This window comes from Rhodnius prolixus, unplaced genomic scaffold, assembly GCF_049639745.1.
Source record: "Rhodnius prolixus isolate KJV_2025 unplaced genomic scaffold, Rpr scaffold_6, whole genome shotgun sequence".
NCBI lineage: Eukaryota > Metazoa > Arthropoda > Insecta > Hemiptera > Reduviidae > Rhodnius > Rhodnius prolixus.
The window spans coordinates 11,847,888-11,866,691 of NW_027411634.1; the positions used below are offsets into that span (position 1 = coordinate 11,847,888).

Genomic DNA, 18,804 nt, shown 5'->3' on the forward strand with positions numbered 1-18,804 from the left:
AGCGAATAAAAATGAGCAAGGAAAGATCCCACTTGTAGATGTCAATTCGGGTGATTAAAAAGAAAAAAAATCCTGGATACTATAAGGGTTTGAATTAAGCATCGACCAGAACGTTCCTATTCCTTAGTTACAGCACTTTTGATGGTAACAGCATCAGAAAACATTCAATAGAAGTAAGCGGCCATCTTCAGTGATAAAACGCATCCTCATGGTCTCCAGAAGCTGCTTAAACATTGGAAATCAAAGTGTGCAAACGTTCACCGATTAGAATTCTGTTGGATCCTTGTTTGAAAACGGCGGATTTCCGCTATATCAAAAGAATGATTAAGTAATTGCAATGAACATTCCCACGCTTTAATGGTAAGAAATTAACAAATATGAAGAAAGTAAAACAGGTTTAATTCGTGTTTGTTTTTATCCAATGAATTGCTGGCTAACAGAGTTCAAGTTTAAAAAAATATGGTTTCTTTCTCTTTGGTAATTCGCTAATGAAAGATTTTTTGGTTAAATAAACATTTCTCTTAGTATAAAAAAAATACTAAAATGATTGGTTGCAACTTGACACACCTACAATGGAATGTTTGGTCAATTGCTTATAAATTGATCAAATCTTTTGATAAACTTTTTACTTTAAAGAGGATTTATAACTGTTATATTTACCTAAATAATTGAAATTGCAATTGATATTTGTCTGTACTTAACCAGCATACAATCTTGGGGAATAACGGCTACATTCTTTTAATCTACTTGAAGCAATCTTATTTACATTGATTAACTTAATCTTAATAACATTCCGATATATAACTTCAGTTGGCCTCATTTTATCCCTACTGATAAATAAATAAGTAAATGTTCAGTAATGTTTAAAAATGAATTCCAAATAAATAAAATGATTTTATCAATTGGAATGATTTCAATTTAGAAAAATTATATTGTTTAAGATAAGTTTCTCTTCATGGTTCATTGTTACTGTCCACCCAGATTAACAGACACGAATATTATCCTTATGTCTTCAATGAAAACCTGGACATTAGATTTATATATATATATTACAATCAAAAGATATATTCATTAATAATATAAGTGTTTTCGGGAATCTGAGTCGTTGGTTTCCTCTACAAATCTCAGAAGTTTATTTTTATTGTATATACTTGATTTTACGACTAACATTCCTTCCATTTTAACAAAATCCTTCAATAAAACCACGAAATGCTAAACTGAGAGAAAGACGTTATTTGCAACAATGAGAAATCTATAATAATGGTTTCAAATAATTTTGTAATTTATTTGACTACGAATAAATTTAATTCTTTCACTTGCCAACCATTTCATATTTGGTGTGATTAATTATTTATTTAGAACTTAGCATGTAACAATTAATCTTAACTGACGGTTTGACAGCAATCAACATTGGAATGAACTTCAAAAACTCGACATCGCTACTAGGTAAAATAAATGTTTGGCTTCATTTCAAATTTTAAATTTATCTCAGTTGCTCCACTTGAATTGTACCAGTTGAATTTATGAATTATATTTGTTAATCTTTTAAGGAAAGGAATTAGAAATAATAAACTTTTTAGGTCTTAGATTGCCCTTTTTTTTAAATAGAATTTTTAAAAGAGAGCTACCTCAAATTAAATTATTAGGAAGGATCCTCTATCTAAAACGCTTACTATTTATTTTCGGTCTGTCAATACTATCTCTAAATAAAATTAATCTCTTAACAGAATACTTTGATGAATATCTTCCAATCTTCTTTGGGCGAAAAAGCTCTTAAGAAAATTACTTTGTTTAGTTTATCTAATTACACCATGAATATACATATTATATTTATAATATAAATGGCTATTTGGCCTCCAAGATTCCCCAAACTTTAATAACATGTTATTAGAAAGAATATAGCTCTATTGGCTTTTAAAACAGTTTTCCAAACTGTCAGAACTGATTTATCTGCGCTTCGCTGTAAGAACTCTTTAAGAAGAAATGATTTAGGTTTCCAATATGAAAATGATGAATGAATTTTAGGGCCAAAAGGATCTACCGTACCATTCTCTTGTATAAAGAAGAGAAAACATTGGGAAGGGAGCACAAAAAAGTTTTGAAATTACAATAAACCTATTTTCAACAACCAATGCCTACTTAGGTGTGATCACGAGGACTATCATAGACTGGAAATACGTCATTTGATAGTTTTTTTGGAAAAGATTACAATTGTATCTAATGGTGCTCGCTGTGAATTCCAGTAATCATCTACTGGCTTGATATAAGAGGAAGAAAATGGATAATATGCTTGGCAATATGTGATTATACTTAGTATACTTTTTTGTCACTTGCTGGAATTATATCTCTGAGACCACTGGAGCATGGACAATTTTTACTGAAAGAGGTGGTTAATAAATTGAACTAATAGACTCTTTTCCTTTTTGTTATTCTCATCATTTCAGTACGAAATTATCCACCACTAATATTATTACTCAATCACAGAGAATAACCGAAGTGGAAAGCTTAAAGCCACAATTAAAATACTGTAGACAATTATTTCATTTCAAAAAAAACCCAGTGATTAAATAAAATTAATAAATAACTCATTTGTAATTAAGATTATATGTTGATGTGGTTAAAGACCTGTAATAACCCTTATTCTTTCAAACCGACATCCGGTTGTACATGAAATAAATTAAAAGAAATGCAATAAACACACTAAACAGGACCAGATTACCTTGACCTAAATTTCTAATAATTTTGTTGATTTAAAATGTTATTAAATCTGTTTTTTGTTTCTCTCTAATTCTTTCACAGAAATGATTTACATTTTTTCAACAATAATCGTGTGGCAACATATAATTGTTGAAATTTTCAGGGTTTTCCACTTTAAAATTAAATGATGCTACATTTTCTAAAGAGGACCTTGAAAAAAAAAAACGCATCTGAATTTTTCTCAAGCAATTATTTCAGTTTTAGGAACTTAGTATAAACTATAAATTATATTTGAGATAGTTTTCTAAGTAGTTAATTTGATTGTTTTTAATTAAGAAATTGTTTTTTAGATCAGTAAAATTGCATATGTGACGGTGATCTAGAAATATTAAGATCTCTGCTGCATAAAATAATAATAAGTAACATGTGATTTAATTCTAAAAATAACTCATTCTTACAGCTTGCCAGCTATGTTCTATTAACTAAATATAATTTATAAAAGAATATAAGATTCACTCAGTTAAACTTTACAATGGTTACACGTTTGCGGAAACCAAATCAGTTATAGAAAAATTAATTATCTACAGAGCTGATTTAAGCCTAATGGAGGCAATTCTCTAATCAAGTTTCTAATTTTTGTTTTTTGGATACTTTTCTACTCATATTTCATAATTAAGTAGATTAAATTCTTTATTTCTTTCGTGATTAAACTTGTGAAAAATAGTTTTTTACTGTAACTCACAACCAACTCACATAACGTGCTGAGGAAAACAACAAATTCGTAAAGACTGAATTTAATTTTTATTTTGACCGAATCATCGCTAGTTTAATCCTAAATATTTACCAACATCAGATTTACCAATCTAAGCCAACAGAGAGGCATAATTGTAGTTTTTGTTTTTATACTTTAGAGGTAATTTGTATCTAAATATTAAAATTACGAGTGCAAAGAGAGATTGCACTCTCCTCTTATGTAAACCATATGGCAGTAATTCCTTGGGGCTTCCAAATTATTTTATATTCGTTTATTGAAAATCGTAGATCGTCAATAAATAGTAAGGATGACTCTAAATTACCAATTCATTATCATGTATGTTCCTTTATCTGTAATTAATATTACAATAATTTTATTGTTTTTACAAACATTTTTCTACTTTGTTCTCCTAATTAATTTTAAACTTTATTTTGTTGGCTGTAACTCTTACAAATGATTTTTTATACATACAACTGTCTATCGTTCCTGCAAGAAACAAAAGTTTCTGCTCCTTCAGCAGTACCGCTGTAACGTGCAGTGACGCTGAGTTCAAAGAAAACTTTAAACAATAAGAAGGAAAAAAAAAGAATAGGTCAACCAGAACCTGACACTTGACCGTTTAAAGTAAATATAGTGAGATAGTTCAACTATTAAACTATTAAGTGAGCAAATTATTATAATTTAAATCAGACAATCTTTAAATTGTGAAATATATTAATTAAACAATTAATATTGGTGATATTGAGCCAAAAAATTGCCTAATTATTAAAAAACATATTTATCAAAGAAAAAATAAAAATTAATTATACGACATAAAATTGTTTTTCAAAAATAACAGAAATAAAAAACAATTCTAAGATTAATTTTTTTTTGAACAAAATATTTACAACTTTCATTCTCTGGAGGTAAACACTTCATGGAAATATAATTATGTTTTATAATTTGTTGATTACAAATTTCATTCATACTTATTTGTTAACAACAATTAAATTATTTCCATAAAAATATTTCTAGTTTGCAAATACGATTTTATACGTCATATTTATGTATATATTTTTTACTTCAAGCTATTAAAACTTTAGCCAATCGTAAATATTTAATGAAAAATTCATTTTTTAGCGATACGAGAACCCAATGAAATATTTAAAGGTTTATAATTATAAACTCATTTTATCGTAATTATTGCCTCTACAAAATGGTAATCACGAGTGTTTTTGCTCATACACACGGAGAGAAAATTTATTATAAATATCTTTCTTTTTCTTTTTCTCTCTGCAGGAGAATTAGCAACAGGCCTTAGGCAACCAAGGTCGTAGGAGGTTGCAGAGCAGACTTGGGGCACGCCTTCGGGGGGACACCAATTTCGCAAGCTCTCACTTCTTTAAGTAGGGAGGCTGCGAGTAACTCGCATATAAATATATGCGTTAACACACTGTACAGTTAACATTTAGGAATCCTAGAATGTTTTTTTTCATTATCATTACAGACAATTTAATTTATATTCGATTTTTAAACATAAGTTGACTTAGTTTTGGGTAGTATTGGCTCTTATTTTTGTCTTGGAATTTCTGTGGATTCATATTATAAGTAAAAGTACTTCTCTTAAATAATGCAGTCACAATTGCCAGATCTTTTTCTAACCTAAAGTTAATCTTTGAACATTTTTATAGAAGGGAGGAGATAAAACAGCTTAATAAAATTCTTGTTCAGTAGGCAGACCACACATACCGCAGAGTTTCAACTTGAATGTCAAAAAAAATCTTTTGGAACATGTATCGTATAAAATAATTATTCTATTTAAAATTTAGACGAATCAATGATCAGTGTAATTAATTAAAATGTCATTGCAGAGGGAAGCTGTCTACCCTCCTAAAATCCCCATTAAAATGGATTTTCTGGAATAAAGGATTTCAAATAAAGGTGATAAGAGTAGTGTGTAGTGAATACACAAAGGTCGTCACAGACGACAGTTGGGATTGTCTGGAAGTGGCAAAGATGAATGCTAATCAATGAGAGGGTTGAAATGTGCGGACTGGCAAAGAGTATAATTTCTTGAAATGGATGACAATTAAATGTTGAATGAAAGGTATTTTTAGATCAGAGAGCACTTGTAATACGGCGTAGAATTTTCGATTGCTTGGAGTTGGTAGATGATAAAATTCTTGGCTGAAACGCACAATTCGAGTCCGTAAGTCCAAGATTTCTGCAACGTGTTTTATATAAATACTTTCGTCAGAAGGGTAGTTTATGAAAAGAATTGGACCAAAAAAGCTTCTTTAGAGAATGCCAGCCTTTTCTGGGTGAAATGAAGAATTTAACTGTTCCGTAACTAATGTACGTAAATGTACCAGTTGGAAAGGTAAGAAGAAAGAATTAAATAGTAGGTGTGATGAAGAATAGTTTTGAGTTTCCACAGTAAACCCGGTTGTCAATAACTAAACGAAAGTTTTGTGCAACATCCAGAAAGGCACCCGAGCAATACTGTTTTCGCTCAAGAAAAATAGAAGCGATCATATCTACTTAACGGTGACATTGATGGAGTGAAAGGTACGGAATCCAAATTGATGGTGAAGTAAGATATTTCGGAAATCTTTCCGATTGAATCTAAAAAATCAAAACTCTGCAAGAACCCAATTTCTTACCAATTGAATGGGAGCAAGTAAAAGAACTGAACAGCGCAAGCAAACCAGAAGAATCCGGCCCTGCTGCATACATAATATTGAAATAATCAAAAGTAAATATTGGGTAACATAGTCTTATTTAACATTTTTTTTTAAACATGTGCGTCCAAAAATAGGTACAAATATAAAGTATTTTAACATCCATTAGATTAATATGAAGATTAAAGTTAATTTAATGATTAAAGTATTAAGGTTAAAAATAACAGTTTTATTAAAGGGATTACAAAGCGCTCAGAATATTCAAGGTGTGTACGATATTGCAAAGATAAAGTTTAACGCAGTTGGAAATACATGAACTTATCTTCATGTGTAAATATATGTTCTTTGGAGGACTTGTTTTCCTCTTTGTAATTTATCACATGATTATATCATAGTTTACATTTACTCCATATCCTCATGTTTTCTTAGATATGTAATTTTTTTTTTATATAGTATTGTGTATATGTTTTTTTTAAATTAGTTTCAATGTGCCCAATAATCTTTCGAAAAAAGAGTTACTGCTTTGATTTTCTGCAATTATTAGAGATATTTCTTCAAATTTACTATTATTAAAGTTTAATAAAATAAATTTAAGCAAAAAACAAAATCTCAGGTTGTTCAGACCAAATTAAATAAATCTAACGAATTGTTTGTAAAAGAATAAGTAAAATAATTGTTGTAGGAGGAAAAAAAATTTAGAAATGAGAATTGGTGCAAAGAAAGAAAAGAAATAATATTGATTGATTCATGTGTGATCAGTATTTATAGTGAATAATAATCATAATTTAGGATTCAATAAGGGTCATTGTGAAAGGGTTCAATCTTTCAAGCGATTAGTGTGATAATCGGTTTTAAGAACTACTTAAAACTTTCTACTGATACTTCAATGAAATTAGATTTCATGGACGAAGAAGCTTTTACTACATCTTCCTCGAATTAACCAGTAAATGAAATCCAAGACCAGGAATTGAACTTATTACTTCAACACAAACCGTTGTGGACTCGGGGTTATCGTGGCACCTCATCCTTAATATGAGCAGCATATCCCAAGCTACAGATCTGATCATTTCAATGTGGTACCATTTGCTTGAAGATTCTAATTTCTATCAGCAAATATAAGAAGTCCAGATTAAACAATAAAGAAGCTTGACCATATCCTAATTTTGAGTCTTTAATTCTCCAAACTTCTTACCCTGGACTTTGAGACCACATGTTCCACTGGTAATTTTTTAAAGAAATTGATTAGAAATTACTCCTAATTTCTGTGGAGCTCTGAAAGCACGTCTATCTTAGCACTTTCATAGGAAGCTTTGAAATCAATAAATACTTTATGCTTCTGCAATTCTGAGATTAAGTATTTCATCAAGAGTGGACCTCATTTTCTCTCTTTACAGATAATACTATCCAGTTTTATCACCATTGAGCTGTAAGATGCTCCTAGCAAGGGATCAGCAGCTTAATTCAAACCTGGGATCTCCGCGAAGGATTCCAGTACCCTAAACAATGAGCTAATCTCTTCCCTAGAGTGCGCTAATTGTGCTATTATTGTTGGTGAGTGGAGAGTGAACCCTAACCTTTCTCAAATCCCTTTGGCCTGCCTGTATAGGAAGCTACCCCTCTTATCCCTCCGTCTAAGAATTTCTTCTGAAAAGTTTGGGTTTAAACTCCATTTTGTCTTGATATCTCGTTAAACCACGTGTTCAGCAAAGGAGTTTAACCAACTAGGTGGCTGAAAGAGGACCGTCAGACAACTCTGGACGGGCATCGAATCAGCATTTTAGGTTGTCGATAGCTCAACAATTTGGGGTGAATGATATAAGGCCAAACTCGCCTGGAACCCCGGATAATTGTGCAAAGTAAAAATCTAATTTTTTTAAAAATGAAAATATTTTATTATTTCATTATTCCGAGCTAAGAAAAATATGCACTTTTTAAAGTGAATCAAAATGCAAGTGAAAACATGTGACTATAGACACCTTGACACTTGAGTATTCTAACATACAAGGCCAAAGTCATGGCTGAATATAAAAAAAACAATGCTAACAAAAGAAACAGAAATAATAAAAAATAACGAAATGAGTGAGTGGCGAGTAAGTAAGAAAGTTTGAAAGTAAGCTTCTTGAAGTGGAAACTAAAAACCAGTTATAACAAAAAGTATAAAACTATAATTACGTCAACAAACACACCTCCTGTTCTAACCAATAGCAATACATTTCTGTAAAATAAAAAACGTTTTAGCAAGTCATTTTTTTAATGAACAACAAAATAAAGTCATTTCAAGGGTAAAACTCTTATTTTATTAGAATTATAATACAAAAAAAATCTTTTTTAAAAAAAAATACTCAACAAAATAACAATTATAGCGGAAAAAACAAAACAAAATGGAATGAATATTATAATAGCTCTTGTGCTATAATAGTTTTCGTTTTATGAAGCTATGAAACAAATTTGAAACTGTTGATGGTTTAATTTATAGATCACTTTTGTCTCTTTCAAAAGCCATCAGAAACTTAAAAGAAAAAAAATGATAAATTTTAGCTAGTTCTACCAGAAATTCCTCACTTTCTCTTTCTAACATCCAATTTTTTAATACCTGGGTTGGATAATAATGCTTAAGTCTGTTAGTTCTGTGGTGCAGAGGTTCAAAAAACAATGAAATAATAGAAAATCATCACCCGTTTTACAAGAATTTCCAAATTTTTCTACTACTAACATTCTATTCTTATGCCAGGGCTTGATCATACACATTAAGTCGACTAGTTTTGGATGTAGAAGTTCAGAAAAATGGTAAAAAAAAAGACAAATCTTTCCTAGTTTTACTAAAAATTCCTTAATTTGTGTTTGTAGCATTCTATAGAATATGTCAGAGCTGGATCTTACACATCAGATCGGCTAGTTTTGGAAGTAGAAGTTCCAAAAAAAGGAAAAGAGTGGTAAATCTTTGTTAGTATTACTAGAAATTCCATATTTTCTCCTTTTTACATTCCATTTCTAAGGCTGTGTTGGATAAAGCACCTTCTAGTTTTGAATGTAGGGGATCTGAAAAAAGGAAAATTCGAAAACAATCTCTAGATTAACTAGGGTTTCCTTATTTTATCGTCCTAACATTCTATTTTTGTGCCCGATCTGGATAATGCACATTAGGTCGTTTAATTTTGGAAGAAGTTTATAAAATACAGAAAAAATGGAAAAATCTTCATTAGTTTTACTAGAAATTCGTTTTTCACTAGATACTGAAGCTTTGATAAGTGGCATGTGAATATAAAACTTGGCTGATATCTATAATAAAGTGTCTTTATTAGATCTAAAAGCAATTCTACAATTTTTAAGATAGAGATACCGCTGGTTTTCTTCAAAATGTCGTACACAAATAATAAAATAATAGTCTAAACTTTATGGCTATGTAAAATCAGTATAATTTAAATTTAACAACGAACGTTAAATTTTATAGCAGTAGTAAACACGGAAAAAATTACATTAAATTACATTTATAACACCTTCTGATCTTAAATAAATTACATTGGCACTGTCGCTCCCTTTCAATGGAAGAACAAGTAGCCTCACAGGAAATATAAAAACACAAATTTGCCAGGAAGTGAAATTTATTTGGCCAAATTGTATCATAGTTATACAATACGTAGTAAAATAATTTATAATTCATTGCAGCTATAAGATTATGTTGAATAAACACAGTTTGCCTACTAATGTAACAGACTTTGCAATTAGCACGCCATGTGATGATTAAATGCACTCTTATTTCATTTTTCCGGTTTCTCCCCCAACAACAGGGTTACTGTTATCATTCAAGGGTATCTGTATCTTCAAGGGTATTTAATCTTCCAGGCGTCTTATCTTAGACCTAGACCATTCATTTCCTATTTTAAACTTCTAGAGTGTTCATTAACTTATAAAAGAGCTATAGCGTTGTAATTCTCTTCTGGAAGATCAATACGCATTTTCCTTTACATATGCCTATGTCTCTTTTCTCTTCCTGAACATGGTCATTCTAGTACAGCATACTTTCTCAAATATGTCTTTTTGTGTTTCTCACCACTTCTCAGCAGATTGATGCTTTAAGTCCGAGCTTTTTAAACGCACAACTTTCTTTGTTCATCAGTACTTAGTGCATAGGTTGTAGCGTGCTCCTGGTTTTGATGTAAAGGAATCTGGACGCTGGCATCTCTGAATGACTTCGTTCAGGACACCTGCAAGGAGCTGCACGGAAGCAAATGGAGATCTTCCAGATCAAGATTAGAACACTGGATTAAAAGAAAAGAATTATTTAAAATTAAGATCTTGAAAATTAAAGCATTAGATGCAAAAGAAGAATATAAAATAGCAAAACTAAATCATCTCCACGTGTGTCTAACAAAAGAACAGGTGCAAAAGAAAAAAAATAAAATTAAAAAAAAAATAACTCTCCAATCTGCCACTGAGTGCAGCACCACCAAGGCCCTCATACTTTTTCTTCTGGTTTAAGGACGGTGTTTTCTGATAAAACCTTATCAGTCGAGCAGAGCTTTTATTCAAGATATCTGAGTATTTTTTAGCCTTGTTTAATGTATACATGTCCTTCATGATAATTAGAATAAGTAGTACAAAATTAACAAAACTAGAATAATACATAATTTTTAGTTTTATGTTATTTTATTCTACTTACCGTTTATGTTTATGCAATGAAATACATTTAACACAAAATTTGTTTAATAAAAACAAATACATTTATGGTGGACACGTTTCTTACCCTTACAATATCTTTTAATATTATTTCCTTCCAGTAAAATATCTTTACACTTCCCGGTGCAAGTTCCTACGCTGGAAACATCAACTGGAATTCTCCCATTCTCCAACTAACTTTCCTTGCCATCTTTTACCTTAAATTTGGATTTACATTACATCCAAAAATTAATTCTGTAAAATTAATGGGGGGTTCGTGAAAACAAATTGACCACGTGATAACTTTGTTGATGCTACATAAGTTACTGTGTGCACACAATATTTTTCTCTTCGATTTACCGCTCACCTAAATAAATTTTATTATTTCTCAAACATTTTATTATATCTTACGTTTATTTTATTTAGTATAGTATTTTGCATCAGCTGTTTTTATTAATCAGATCGAATGATAAATATGATGCAACTCTTTCTTCTTTTTTATAAAGGAAAAATCACATCCCTTGACGTTATTTTAGCAAACAACTAAAATAATAGAAACATTAAAAATCTTAAGATAACGTGACCCGTTGTTTTTCATTTTAGCTCTTTTAAATTTTTTGATTTATTTTTATTCTAAAAATAAAAATAATTTCATCTTTTCTAGTAAAAAATTAATGCCTAACTATTCCCACAATTTTTTTAATATGTTTGAAAAAAGTTACTTGAACATAAATATTTAGAAAACATTGAATAGATTAAGTAGTTTTTGTTCTAGTTGCATAATTATCTCAAGGTAATTCAAGCTTTAAAATAAATAATAATAATAATTTAAAAGTCTCTTCATGTTAAAATTGATTAACCAACATTGTCGCTGGTCTTTTTTTTTTGAAAATATGCATTCACTTCTCAGGTAACGAGAACTTGGGAGTGAAGCCGCTTTCCTACTTCTTTAAACCTCTAACTTTGCGACACTACGACACTATCACACTCCTCTTCAGCCTTGATTTCTTCCATCAACTTCCCAGCTCTGTTTCTTTTCTTTACTTAAACATAACCTTTGCGAAGCCATTGTGGATGATAATCTAACATTACTTTTTTTTTTTTGGCAACATATTTCGCCCATCTTTATTTCAACTTTATGAGACACAAACAATTTTAGAGAGAATAAAATAATAACTAGACTAACAAAAACTTCTAGGCTGGAATTAAATAAAAGCAATGTAAATATTAACTAATAATTAAATACCTACGAAATGTACACACACAAAACAAAAATTTAGAATACATTCTCAATATTGTGAAACTGAATTCATTGTTACTTATCATTAACTATAACGCCCACTTAAAATCCTGGCAATGTTAATTATTAGTTTACGTTAAATAATATAATATAAAAAAAAATACATAATCATTGTGGGGAGTGAGTAAATAAATGTATGTTTAAGAAATGTATTAAATACATGTAAATTTACTAATCAAATTTAAATTGATTATTTGACGACCACATGAGATTAAGTCTGACATTTAAACAAGCTGCAATTTCAAAACACAATTTAAAAAATAAGATTTATTAATGGTTTTTATAAATTAACTATTTTTTTTTGTAATGTGGATAATTTAATGGCCTGTGTGAGTGGCTAATAAAAGTGTTAAATAGTTAAAAATAAATTCATTTTTTATTTTAAACAAATAGCACAGATTCCATGGAAATTACGGAAGTTTGTGCTTTTATTATTATTATTAACTATTAGCAATCAGATAGTATGACGAAAAGTGTTGGCCATGTACTATTTAGGGTGCTGATGGCACACTAAGATCGTGAAAAAGTAATCTAGAAATGCATTAAGATAGCCAAGCTAATATTCATTAAACAAAATCGTGTAAGGAAGAAGTGGTTTAGCCACATCCCAGACAACAATTCAAAATCTTAAAGCAGGTACTCTCGCTCGCCCGCTAAACTTAGCCACTCCAGTGATGGTTGACGTGTACCAGAATGTGGATTTAATGAACCCACAGGAAAACTCTAGATCAGCTAAAAACAAGGTGTCATGCGTCCAGGTCGAAGTATGATGACCTCTTGAAGTAAGTATCTTTTCCCCAGTAAGCTCGCACATCTGGTTTTGGTGGGAAGATTAACTATCTCTTGAGAGACGAGAGATGTAAGGCTTTGGTTAACCTGTTCTTGGATGGATATATCTTTCCAGGGGAGCGTTGAAGGGCAAGGTGTCTCGCTGCGAGGAGTAGTAAGTTTTACCAAGAAGTGGGTCATCCCTTAAGTCTTTTAAGTATTTGTGAATTCATCTTTTAGAGTCTAGATTCATGATTCTGGTATGAGCTATTTTTGGTTTTGGTTTACCTTTCTTAGTTTCTATATTCTTTTTAATCTTCTAAAAAGTTAAATTGCTGAATTAAAATAAAGAAAGAAAAATGCAATTTCGCGTACCAAATAAACTGCTGAATTAAGTAAAGTAGATTCAACATTATACACAATACAAAATACAAATTTAGCCATAGTTAAATATAGTTTATATTATGTTTACAAAATAGAATACCATACATCTCTACGTCCAATACAACACATTACGAATAGTATAAATAGCATAACATACTGTAAACATGGTCATCTGTTTTTTTCAAATAATGAAGTTTGATTTCAATGAAAAGCAACTCTAATAAGAAATAAGATTGTCTTTCACAATAAAAGAAGTACGAAGGGAATTTTCTTGCTATTTTTAATTATTGGACTAACAAATACTTAATTATTTTTAAAAAACCATACTACGTTAACTACATCCATCCAAAATTATTTACACATCATTAATTACAAATAAATAATCAAGCTGATGATTCAAGTACAGATTTACATTCAGCAAGTACATGCATACTAAGAAAAATGGGAATAAAGTGAAAATAACGTTAATTTAGGGGACAATTTCTGCTTCTTTCAATGGTTTTTACTTCTTACTGTTCAAAATAAATCGACCCAACATGTAAAATCTCACATTGGACTTAATTTTAACTATCAAATACAGAAACAGGAGTATTCTAGTTAAATTAGGACAAAATATCTGCTTTTTCTGATTGTTTTTACTTCTTCTTTTTCAAAATAGATTGACCCGACGTGTCCAATCTAGTATTGGCGTTAATATCAACTATCAAATACAGAAACTGCAGCTCGTTGGTTAAATTAGGAGTAATCTAAAAATAAATTTAATTGACAGAGTTCAAATTTCGCTTCATGGATTATCTGCAATCCATGGTCCACTTATCGGTAGCATAGGTTTACAAGTGACACGTTCTACGCTCTACATGTTTTAGTTATTAAATTTTGGTACTTTTAAAAATTAGCTTATAGAAAACATTTAAAAAATTAGCTAAATTTAGCTACCCTTTTTTATTATCTAGGAGCTAATGAAGTAACAATTTGAGCTTAAAGGCAGACAAATCTATTTTTTCATTAAATCCCAGTTTTACACTTTAATTTTGGTGCCGACAGTCTTTGTTGAATAGATAAGCATGTTGTTTTGTTGAACCCAAGAATTAACATCATTTTAGGGACAATAACTTGCGAAATACATTATCATATTTCATGAACTCCTACTATTACTACTTCAGAGTATAGTGCAACTTCTTCCAGGCACTCTCACCAATATTGTTTCTTTAACATAGCAGTGTCCATGAGAAACTTTTTTTCCCTAACTGCTGAACCAGAAAACTGTCGCATCATTTTAAAACTTCTTCACTCTAAGAGCGTTCAGGTAGAATGAGATTTCCAGATTGAATTACATGAGAATGAAGCTGAAATCAAACTTCTTTCTGTTCAATAACCGAAGTACAAAGTTTTTATGCTCTCATAATCGGTCTATAACTTTATTAACAATAAAGTTTTGCAAATTTTGACTGTTTTAACAATATTTACATCAAAATTGCTTGTATTAGGAATTCAACTTTTATTTATAAATAATTTAAATAATTTTCTCAATATAAGTATGTTACAACCAACTAACCACTCTCTAATGTGAGTTCTCCAATTTCTTTTATGTTTACTTGTAAGATGTTTACTTGTTTTATTCCATTGTTTTTTCTTTTGCAACTTTTTCTTCTGTTGGAAGGTACATAGTCCAGAGCTTTTTGGGAAAAATGAATTACCATTTCCTCGCAGAATCTGGTCACTGTTTTCAGCTTGATAACATTATGTTAGAAACTTGTTGCAGGCTGTTATCTTTGTGTGTGTTTTAATGTTTACGTTTGAGTCTACCCTAATTTTGTTGTTTCACTTAACATTGCCCTAATTTTTTTAAATTTAAACAGGGAACAACTGGTGAATACAGAAGTTCTACACAAAGTATATGTTCACTTCAGCATAGAAGTCAAGTCTACTATTGTTCCTAATCATAAAAAACAGTAAACAGAATAATATGAATAGCAATGAAAAACTTCATACTTCGTATTCAGCGAAGTTTAATTTAACCCAGATATTCCTTTAACTAATAACAACTTATCAATAAGGAACGGATTTTTATGTATTTAAATATGCCAAATATTTAATTAAAATATGCATTTATTTTCGTCAATTATGTGGAAAATATGTGATTTTCTTAAAATATTTTCTGGAATATTTAAGTAAAATGGACATTTTTTTGGGGGGGGGCAAGTTATAATTATTTATACAAGAAAAAACATTTTTACAATTTATAATAATTTATTAAGAACAAAATAATTTGTTTTTACAAGTTATAATGATTTATACAACAAAGAACATTTTTACTATTTATAAAAAGATGTGTTAAATTTTCAATTTTGAAAACTTCACTCTTCGGAATTGTTTGCAACCACATGAAATTTCAAATGTTGGAACGTAAAGTGACGACGATCTGGGCGTAAGATGGACTTGTAACGACTAAAATCCTTTGAAATGAGGATTTTTAAGGTTGTGGAAAGGGATATCTGCTCTAACCAAAGCCCGACACAGATCTGTACTCAGAGTAGACTTACTTGATGATGGAGATGTAAGGAAGGCTTGATAGGACGTCCTCTCTTTCTTTCTGTTTTTATTCTCTATGTGCGATCCGGTGGCAATATGTTGGGTGACTTGGGAACGTTGAGAGCAAGAAACGCGCTTGTCACAAGCTGTGCAGTACAAAATGTCTCCATCACTTCGAAAAAGTTCTGCTGGAAACTCGCGAAGATATTTAGCAACCAGTTGTTTGTTTGAGGCCGATGTTCGTGGCATTTCACCCAAAAAAGAATACACTAAGTGACCGAACGAAATGAATTGGACACTTCAACGAACGAGCTGAAAGAACAGACAACGTCAGACAACTTCAAAGAACTAACAAGTGCCCGTCACTGTTTAGCAGCATTCTGTGTAAATTACAATAACCATTGTACCCACTGTGATTCACAGCCCTACAGTCTGTGGTTCACAGTTCCTGTCAACCACCTCCCAATTATGAAAATATGCCCAAAATGAAAAATATGAAAAAATATGTACATATTTTGATTAAATATGTAGAAATATTTATTTATTTTAATCAAATATGTATAAATATAAATAAATAAATGTATACATCCAAATATGTGGAAATATGTGAAATAAAAGTAGACTCAAACGGCTTAAAAAGTGTCAGTATGAATACTTCTAGTTGAAAAACGTCTGTAAATTGCCTAGAAAAAAATATGTAAATACATACGAATCCGTTCCCTAGTTATCACAAACCTATGATATCTATTGCCATGTCCTATGCATACTCGACAATTTAACATTAGAAAATAATAATTAAACTGTCCTGTATAAGTAACCAAAACTAAATAGATGTACTATTATTTTCACATTATCGTAATTTCATCTATGTTATCTGTGTTGGTTATATTAACTGTTTATAGTCTAGACTAAGTGTTGTTAAAATAGGCATAACAAAATTTCATAACTTCATTTATAGTACGAAAGTAATTAGAGCGAATAAATTTTTATGTTGAGTGGTTACAAGCAAATATACCCTGAAGGGTCTTAACTTTTTATTATTTTTTTTGAAGTTAATCAGTTGTTCTCATCAAAAACTATAAGGTAACACCCTGACTGGCCGACCAAAAAAACCAGGACATGTGCAATGTATAACATAAGCGTGAGAACTGAGTGCCACAATGCTGAGTCATTAATTCTTTCTAGAATTTTACTCCTTGATCTCATACTTTATTTTGTACTTAAATATTAAAATAAATACATCCGTTTTGTTATACAGAATTTGTATTTACGTATATTTTTATTGGAGTGTATTCAATTGCAATAATATTTGCAAAGTTTAAAGTTCTTTCCTTTTATATTCTTAATTTCTCTTTAAAACATAAGTTGTAATTAAAGAATAAGGAATCCATGATTTATCAAAGCCTATTGTTTAGGTTAATGGACTGTTCTGAAATTCAGGATTAAGAAGGTTCTAGGTCCATTTATAGCCCTTAGATTTTTCTATTCCAAATAGCTCCTCACAGCTCACTCTTTAAATATATTAGCATTAGGGTATATATTGTAAAATCTATTTAATTAAATTCGTCAACACTATTTTGTTTGCTTCTTTTTAATTGGTTAAATTTCTGGTTTATTGTTATTTTTGTTTGTTACAGTTTTTTTTTACTTATTTTATTTATTTTAATTTAAGGTGCGTCAAGATTAGAGGTTAATTGGCGCCCGAAGCTTTTTTCAGTGCATTGCCAGCGTCCGGACAATGTTTTCAAGAACTTCCCAGTTAAACATTTACAAAAAAAAGGGTACTTAACATTGAGCAAATTTCCGCAGTGCATAGAAGATGTGAAATCAGTTGTTGACACTCTTGGTTACAAAATAAATAAATAAATGAAATAATTTACCAATTTTTTTGACAAAAAAAACACAGTAATAAATCTTTTAGTAGAATGTATCTAGAACTAATCTTGAAATCAAGAATTGAGATTCTGAAATTTAAGGTTATTCTCTAATATTTCTACATTTTAAACTATCTTTAAAGCTATCTAATATATTCATGTTGAATGACTAATTGAAGGACGTTTAGAAGATAATGTGGTTTGCTTTTTATATAGAATATATTTTGAATTTTCAAATTTTTTAATACATCATGACAAATATAAGTCTCATCGCTTTATATATGTAAATACTTTTCCTGCACTTTTGATGAATTGAATAAGGCGGATGGCCTAAAACTGGGATGTTGTACTTGGCTAGAAACGTCTTGACAGACAATGCAGTGTAAGCCGGCGCGTTGTCTTGATGGGAGAACCCGTGACTTGTTCTTCCACAAATCGGGTCGTTTTTTCCCTTACTCTTTTACGGAGTTGAGCAAGCACCTCACGGTAGTAATGTTGATTAATTATAATCGATATTTTCATCCGTTTTGGACGTGGAAGGGCGACCCGGGCGGTCATCATCTCCGACGTCTTCTCGGGCCATCTTGGAAACGCTTAAACCACTCAAAAACTCGCGCACGTGATTAACATTTATCGCCATAGACTACTGTTAATAAAAGATAAGTTTCAGTAGCGGTTTCATGTGAAATTTCACGACAATTCGTTGCTCTACTACATGTGTAGTATCATGTTTTCGGCAAAACGAAACTAACACCTCTTACACAAACAATGGTTCCGGTCAGACAGATTTCTCTACAAACACGTGAGACGCTGGCAATCGAAAGAGAAGGCTTTACGCTGCACAGCTGTCGGTCGTTAGGATTTGGCGCATGAATAGTTCTTCTGTAGCAGCGTCAGTCTCGTTATTTAATAGCCACACCTCGTAACAGTAAAATCCAAATAATTTATTTAAAAGCTAGATTAGATCAACAATAAATTAATGTTGGATCGTTTTAAATCTGTCCCGATAGATTTAACTTTTCGTGTCGTTTCAGAGACACATATGAAAAGAAACTTTCCAATTTATCTGTGAAATCTAACAGTAAACTTTGTTTTTCTTTTATTTCAAGAATTCAGGCTGTTTTTGTTTTTGAATAATGTAGTGTTAGATATTAGAACCGTATTTGGACAAAATTGGTT

General features: G+C 30.5%; 1 long non-coding RNA gene across 1 annotated transcript in view; it reads right to left on the bottom strand.

The window, feature by feature from the left end:
• LOC141460888 (uncharacterized) overlaps nucleotides 1–18,804 on the bottom strand; it is a 45,782-nt gene that overhangs the window by 7,375 nt on the left and 19,603 nt on the right. The window lies entirely within an intron of this gene.